General features: G+C 44.3%; 1 non-coding gene across 1 annotated transcript; it reads right to left on the reverse strand.

Annotated features, from left to right (window-relative positions):
• Positions 1 to 1,059: 1,059 nt before the first annotated feature.
• On the reverse strand, positions 1,060 to 1,165 carry LOC125593612. The gene has a single exon (XR_007329512.1). It is a non-coding gene; the product is annotated as a small nucleolar RNA R71 (small nucleolar RNA).
• Between the last annotated feature and the right edge of the window lie 7,236 nt (positions 1,166 to 8,401).

The raw sequence follows: 8,401 nt of genomic DNA on the forward strand, positions 1-8,401 counted from the left end.
TTAGTAGATGAACATTCATCTAGACATAGAGCTTGTTTAGAACTGTGTCTAAGCTTAAGATTGATAGTTTGATTGATCGTTTTCCATCCTTAGTTCGAAACTTGATCACCCAAGGTCTAATCCCTATGCCCATGAGTTCTCTCTTCCCTTAGTTAAGAAATTTACTTCATTTATCACTTTTATTATTTTGAAACTGCATTAGCATTAATCATTGGTTTAGAAATCTTTTAAATCACTGGTTGCACTTAGATTAAGTGAGTACTTGCATTCTCAGTGCTTTGAAATCCCTTAGAATTGGTTCGACAATCTTTTATACTACATCATTTGTCTTAAGAGCCTTGAAAACTCTTAACATCAAATTGGCGCCGTTGCCAAATTTTGAGTAGATTTGAACATTGAGATTTAGTCACTTGTTTGAGACTAAGTCATTTTTATTCTTTTCTTTTGTTACTGATTCTCCTTCATCACCTCCCTTTTATTTTTAGGTGTATGAACTTGAGGAGCAGGGGTCCATCAAACCTAGTTTCCAGAGTTGCAGACATCAGAGCTTTAGAGAGAGAGTGTGATAGAAAGAGAAGAGAAGAAGAGCAACAGCCTCACTTGCAGAGACTGGATATTCATATGGGAGACCAACCTCAAGATGATGCGAACGCCAATGGAGCCAACAACGTTCCACAACACCCACAGCGAGCAGCTCGACCCATTGGCACTTATGACCGCCCCAACATTCATGGTCATAGACTGGGAATCCGAGCACCGGCTGTGGCAGCTAACAACTTTGAGATCAAATCAGGACTCCTCAACGTGATCGAGAACAACAAGTATCATGGCTTGGATTTGGAGGACCCATTTGATCACTTGGACAGGTTCGACAGCTACTGTGGGTTGTCAAAAACCAATGGTGTGTCCGAGGATGCCTTAAATCTCAAGCTATTCCCTTTCTCTTTGGGGGATAAGGCACGTCAGTGGGAGAAGTCTCTACCCAGCGACTCGATCACCACCTGGGATGACTGCAAGAAAGCATTCTTGGAAAAGTTCTTCTCTACTTCAAGAACTGCTAAGCTGAGAAATGAGATTTCCAGTTTTCAACAGAAGAACTTGGAAGGATTCAGTGAAGCCTGGGAGAGATTCAAGGGCTACCAAGCTCAATGCCCACACCAGGTTTCTTTAAGGAAAGCTTGCTGAGCACATTCTACAGGGGTGCTCTTCCTAAGTACAGAGCCAAATTGGATACAGCTAGCAATGGGTTCTTCTTGGGAAGAACTAAGGAAGATGCAGAAGAGCTGGTTGACAACATGGTAAAGAGTGACGGAGTCTACAGTGGAGACCACGACAGAGGCAGTAGAACAGATGACAAGTAGACGAGGAGGGGGTTAAAGGCTCTCAGGATAAGATAGACATACTCATTGCTGATAAATTCACTCAAGAGCAGCTGAACTTTGTTGGTAACCCAAACCAAGAGACATCACCTGTTGTCCATGAGGTTGAGGGTTTGGAAGGTCAAGAAGAGTTGTGTTTCATTAACAACAATGGTAGCTAGTACAAAAAAGAGCCAAACTTTCAGTACAACAACTATCAACAGAAATCCTATTCCAACAACCAACAAAGTGGTTATCAGCCTAGGAACAACCAGCAAGGAAGCTATCAGCCTCAGCAAAACCCTTCTCCTGGTTTCAACAACAAAGGATACCATTCTTCCCAACAACAAGCTAATCCTTCTACCTCTACTCCTCAAGAAAGCAGCACTGATGCCCTACTGAAACAAATCTTGGAGTCTCAGACTAGAAGTGAGAAGCATGTTGGTTATGAGTTGAAGAACCTTCACTCAAAGATTGATGGGAGCTACAATGATCTCAACAACAAGTTCAAAGCTTTGGAGAACCAGTTTGCTGCCATGAACACTCACCAAAATCGCCAACAAGGTTCTTTACCTGGAAAATCTGAGCAAAACTCAAAAGAGACCATGAAAGCTATCACCCTCAGGAGTGGTAAGGAGTTACCTCATTGAGCTCTCACCAAGGATGCTGAGAAACAAAGTGAGGGGGTGGCCATCAACATAGATGATGAAGTGGTGATCGTTGATGAGAAGATCAATGATGAGATTTTGGAGAAGATTGTGGAAGCCAAAGGTAAAGGAAAAGTTGGGGAAGAGAAGAAAACAGTGAAAGATGATGAAGTTGTTGTCCACCAAGTGAGAATTCTTTTGTTCCTCCTCCCTATGAACCCAAACTTCCATTCCCTGGTAGATTCAAGAGGCAGCTGCTAGAGAAGTACAAAGCTCTATTTGAGAAGCAGATGAGTGAAGTTCAAGTCACAATGCCCGTTATTGATGCTTTCATGCTGATTCCTCAATATAGCAAGTTCCTGAAAGATGTTGTAGCTGCAAAGAAGAAAGAGATGGAGGGCATGGTGATTCTCACTCATGAGTGCAGTGTCATCATCCAGAGGCTTGTTGTTCCAAAGAAGCTTGAAGATCCAGGATGCTTCACATTACCCTGTGCGCTTGGACCTATGGTATTTGATAGATGTTTCTACGATTTGGGAGCTAGTGTCAGTTTGATGCCTTTATCTGTTGCTAAGAAGCTTGGTTTCACTCAGTACAAGAAGTGTAGACTTTCTCTGGTATTAGCTGATCGTTCAGTGAAGTACCCTGTGGGTATCTTGGAGGACCTCCCCGTGATGGTTGGAAACTATGAGATCCCTACAGACTTTGTGGTGCTTGAGATGGGTGAGGAAGCTCAAGATCCCTTAATCCTTGGGAGACCTTTCTTAGCTACAGCAGGAGCTATTGTTAATGTGAAAGCGGGCAAGATTGATCTCCACTTAGGAAAAGGGCACGTTCTCCACTTTGAGATCAAGGAGGTAATGAAGAAACCAACGGTTCAAGGGCAAGTCTTCTACATTGAAGAGATGGACGCCCTTGGTGATGCGCTCCTTGAAGAGTTGTCACTAGAAGACCCTCTACAACATGCTTTGACGATAGAGAGAGAGGTTGAAGTGATTGAGAACCTGGAGAGTACTGCCTATGGGATGATGCTGGATTCACACAAAGGGTTTGTTAGTAAGGATCAGTATGAGGAGCTGCCAAAACTGGTTCATCAAGAAGCCTCAGTCACTCAACAAGAGGACACCCAGCAAGATGACTGGAGCGATCTTAAGGCGCCTAAAGTGGAGTTTAAACCTCTCCCCCATGGTGTAAGGTATGCATTCCTTGGTCCTAATGAAACTTATCCTGTCATTGTGAGTAGTGAACTTACTGAAACTGAGCTATCTGAACTTTTGAAAACACCTAAAAGATTTAGAAAAGCAATAGGTTACTCACTTGATGACATCAAAGGAATATCACCCTCTTTGTGCATGCATATGATACATCTTGAGGATGAATCAATGACTTCTATCGAGCAACAAAGAAGGTTAAATCCTAACCTGAAGGATGTTGTAAAGAAAGAGATTCTTAAACTCTTAGATGCTGGTGTTATTTATCCTATTTCAGATTCTAAATGGGTATCTCCTGTGCATGTTGTACCAAAGAAAGGTGGTATCACTGTAATTAGAAATGACAAGGATGAATTGATACCAACAAGAACCATCACAGGTCATAGAATGTGCATTGATTACCGAAAGCTAAACTCTACATCTAGAAAAAATCATTTCCCATTACCATTTATTGATCAGATGCTTGAGAAACTTGCAAATCACCCATTCTATTGCTTTCTTGATGGATATTCAGGGTTCTTCCAAATCCCCATACATCTCAATGATCAAGAGAAAACGACATTCACATGTCCTTATGGTACCTTCGCATATCGAAGAATGCCATTTGGTCTATGTAATGCTCCAGCCACCTTTCAAAGGTGCATGATGTCAATCTTCTCTGATCTAATTGAGGATGTTGTGGAGGTGTTTATGGATGATTTCTCTGTCTACGGGTCTTCGTTTTCTGCTTGTTTGTCAAATTTGTGCAGGGTCCTACAGAGATGTGAAGACATCAACTTTGTGCTGAATTGGGAGAAGTGTCACTTCATGGTTAAGGAAGGGATTGTGCTGGGACACAAGATTTCAGAGAAGGGGATTGAGGTGGATAAAGCTAAGATCGATGTTATGGTTGGTTTGCTCCCACCAAAGACAGTGAAAGACATCAGAAGTTTTCTTGGTCATGCTGGGTTCTACAGAAGATTCATCAAGGACTTCTCCATGATCACTAGACCATTGACCAGGCTTCTGTGCAAAGAAGCCACTTTCAGCTTTGATGTGGAATGTCTAGGAGCCTTCAAGAAGCTGAAAGGTGAACTCATCAGTGCTCCAATTGTCCAGCCACCTGATTGGGATCTCCCTTTTGAGATCATGTGTGATGCTAGTGACTATGCTGTAGGAGCTGTTTTGGGGCAGAAGAAAGATGGCAAGACCCATGTGATCTACTACGCGAGCCAAACCCAGAATGATGCTCAGATGAGGTATGCCACAACAGAGAAAGAGATGTTAGCCATTGTCTTTGCCTTTGAGAAGTTCAGAAGCTACTTGGTGGGATCTAAAGTCATTGTCTACACAGATCATGCTACTTTGAGACACCTTTTGGCCAAGAAGGATGCAAAACCCAGGCTCTTGAGATGGATCCTTTTGCTTTAAGAGTTTGATTTAGAGATCAAAGACAAGCCATGAGTTGAGAATGGTGTAGCTGATCACTTGTCTAGGCTGAGAGTGAAGTGTGGCATTCCTATTGACGAAAGGCTTCCAGAGGAGCAGATCATGGCTATTGGAACAGTGATGGCAGTTTGTGAGACCGGTAGAAAGCTTGAAGAAGTCAAGGCAACAGAAGAGAAAGAACCTTGGTATGCTGATTTGGTGAACTACCTAGCAACAGGAAAAGAACCTTTGAACCTTGTGGGCTATGCCAAGAAAAAATTCTACAAGGATGTGAAGAGGTACTACTGGGATGAGCCCTACCTCTACATTCTCTGCAAGGATCAACTTTATAGGAGAGTGGTTGCTAATGAGGAGATTGATGGGATCCTTACACAATGTCATGGATCATCATATGGAGGCCACTTTGCTACTTTCAAGACTGTTGCAAAGGTGCTACAAGCTGGATTCTGGTGGCCACACATGTTTAAAGATACACAAGACTTTGTTTCAAAGTGTGATTCATGCCAAAGGAGAGAGAACATCACCAAAAGGAATGAGATGCCTCAAAATCCAATCCTTGAAGTTGAAGTGTTTGATGTGTGGGGTATTGACTTCATGAGACCATTTCCATCATCCTTTGGCAACAAATACATCCTTGTAGCTGTAGATTATGTCTCCAAATGGGTGGAAGCTATTGCAAGCCCCACCAATGATGCTAGAGTTGTAACCAAGATGTTCAGGAGCATCATCTTTCCAAGGTTTGGAGTTCCAAGAGTTGTGATCAGTGATAGAGGCTCTCATTTCATCAACAAACTGCTTGAGGGACTTCTCAAGAAGAACGGCGTAAAGCACAAGGTAGAAACTCCTTACCATCCTCAAACAAGTGGTCAAGTTGAGATTTCTAACAGAGAGATGAAGTCTATTTTGGAAACGATTGTGGGGATTACAAGGAAGGATTGGTCCATTAAGCTTGATGATGCGCTTTGGGCTTATAGGACAGCTTACAAGACACATCTGGGGACCACACCTTTCAACCTAGTGTACGGGAAAGCTTGCCATCTGCCAGTGGAGCTTGAGTACAAGGCACTATGGGCAGTAACGTTGCTGAACCTTGACATCAAGAGTGCCAAGGAGAAAAGACTTCTACAGCTACATGAGCTTGATGAGATAAGAATGGATGCTTTTGAAAACTCAAGGATCTACAAAGAGAAGACTAAAGCTTTCCATGACAAAAATATCCTGAAGAGAGAGTTTAAAGAAGGACATCAAGTTCTTCTCTACAACTCTAGGCTGAAGTTATTTCCAGGAAAGCTTAAGTCAAGGTGGTTCGGTCCTTTCAAGGTCAAGGAGGTTAGGCCATATGGGGCAATAGTTTTGTGGAGTACTGATGGAAGAGACTTCACAGTCAATGGGCAAAGGGTTAAGCTCTACATGGCGACTGCACCAGAGGAAGATGGAGTTTCAACTCCACTTTCTGATCCTACCCCGGCCTAATCTAAAAGGAGGCAAAGTCAAGCTAGAGACTTAAAACAAGCTCACTTGGGAGGAAGTCCCATGTATATCCTTGTACATATTGCATTAGTATTTTCATTTTTATCATGTTTCTAAAAAAAAAAAAATTTGAAGTTGTATGCAGGTGCTTGATCGAGCCAGTTACAGCAAAGAATCAGTGCGTGGGAGCGAGGACCTAGAGCGACAACGTTAAGTCGTTCCAGCTCCAGAGCGACCTCACCACAGCGAGACCCCGAGGTCGCTCGGGTTTGTCGAGCTGGGAACGACGTCACCACAGCGAGACCCAGAGGTCGCTCGGTTTTGTCGAGCTGAGAGCGACGTCACCACAACGACACCCCGAGGTCGCTCGGGTAGTGTCGATCTGGGAGCGACGTCTCGGAGCGACATGCCGAGGTCGCTCCACGACCGGTTCAGGTAAGTGATTTTCGATCTAATCCTGGTTTCAATTTAATTGGACCGGTCCCTTCCCACCTAAACCGAACCGGACGACCCTAAACCTAGCCCACTACCCACGATTTTCATCTTCCCTCACAAACACTCATACCCTCTCAAACTCACCCACGCCAAAAATCCCATAACTCTCTCAATTCTCAACCAAATCACCTAGTTATTGCTTCTAAATCCAAGTTTTCACCCCTGTAGTCTATTCCCCATCACCCATTCACCATTTCCTTTCATCCAAAGCAAGGTACCAATGGTTAAGAAAACAAAGGGAAAGCTTGATGCTGAGAAGCAAGAAGCTGAAAGAAAATAGTCTGCACTAAGAGGGAAAGCCTTAGCCTCCGAGCCAGCTGGCTCTGGGACACAGAGGACTTCTCGACAACAAACCTTGGCTGCAAAGAAATCAAAAGAGCAAGAGAAAAGGGCAGGGAAAAGTGTAGCAGTTCCCACTAATGAGGAAAGTAACGATGAAAGTGAAGATGAGCATGCTCCTACAAAGAAAGCCAAGATGTCAAAAGGGAAGGCGGTTGCTGTTGACAGGGACAGGGAAAAAACTCCATATGTGGAAGAGCTGTATGATCACTTGCTGAATGGTGTCACTTGGACTCCAACAAGGTTCGCCGACCTTGATTTGCTGAAGGAGTTGGGTCTTGATTCTGATATTGAGGCGATGCTGGAACATTTGAAGCTGCCAAAACTCCTCACCATGGCTTACCCTGTCTACAAGGATGTCTCCTGTCAGTTCTTGTCTTCCCTTGAGGCCACTTACCATAACACTCCGCATGTGAGGCAAGGATGGGGCAAGATCAAGTTCAAGGTCAATGGGAGAGACTACAACATGAACTTCAAGGACATTGGGAGAGTCATGAGGTTCCAAGACTTGGAAGACTCCTCTCTTCCCAAATGCGAAAATCTCCCCACCGAGCTTTAGAAATTGATCACCGGAAACATGCATTCTACCGGGTCTGACAAGAACTCACATATCCGGCATCCGTCAGTGCGCTACCTCCTTAGGATGCTTGTCCATGCATTCTTTCCACGGAAGGAAGCAGGTAATGTCACCGAGGAAGATATGCGACTGGTTTGCCCGGCAATCCGACCCTACGCCGCCCCTAGAGTGCTGCCTCTTCTAAGCACTGACATCTATGCTACCTTTGGGATGGTCAGTTTCTTCGTGAGTCGTCTCGAGCACTACAAAAACTGGGTCTGGTACACCTCTGATTCGCGCCCGAAGGTTGGAATTGGCGGGTTGATCACACCACTGCTTCAATTTATGAATGTCCCCTTGGGAAAGGACACAGCAGGACCTAGTTTCATTGATGGCACTTACTTGAGGATTGCCACTTATTTCAGCGGGATGTATGGGAAAAACTACGTCTACCACTACTACTTGAAAGGCAAGCCTGTTGAGGTGGTTCTTCCAAACAAGAACCTGACGAGCTTAGAGAGACCTGGAGCTATCAGCTTCAACATTTCCCAGGAAAACTTTTTTGGAGAGCACGGGTCTCTCGATCCCATTGCTGCACCAAGGAAAAGGAGTGCTCCGACGAGACATGACGAACCTGCTGCAGAAGCATCTGAACCCGTCTATGGACCTCCGCGCTACTACTTCTAGCCATATGCTGGAGTTCTTCCTCCTGGTGCGCTTCGTGATGCTTATGAACATATTGGTCGACTTCAGCGATGGAACAAAGCACAAGACAGGACGATAGAAAATCTGAAAGACAAGTGCAAGGCGCTTAGCAAGACTGTGAAGAAGCAAGCAAAGACTTCAGTCAAGTTCATGAAGAAAGTAGCTGATGTCTTGACCAGGGGAGGAATAGCT

Source organism: Brassica napus, chromosome C9, assembly GCF_020379485.1.
Source record: "Brassica napus cultivar Da-Ae chromosome C9, Da-Ae, whole genome shotgun sequence".
NCBI lineage: Eukaryota > Viridiplantae > Streptophyta > Magnoliopsida > Brassicales > Brassicaceae > Brassica > Brassica napus.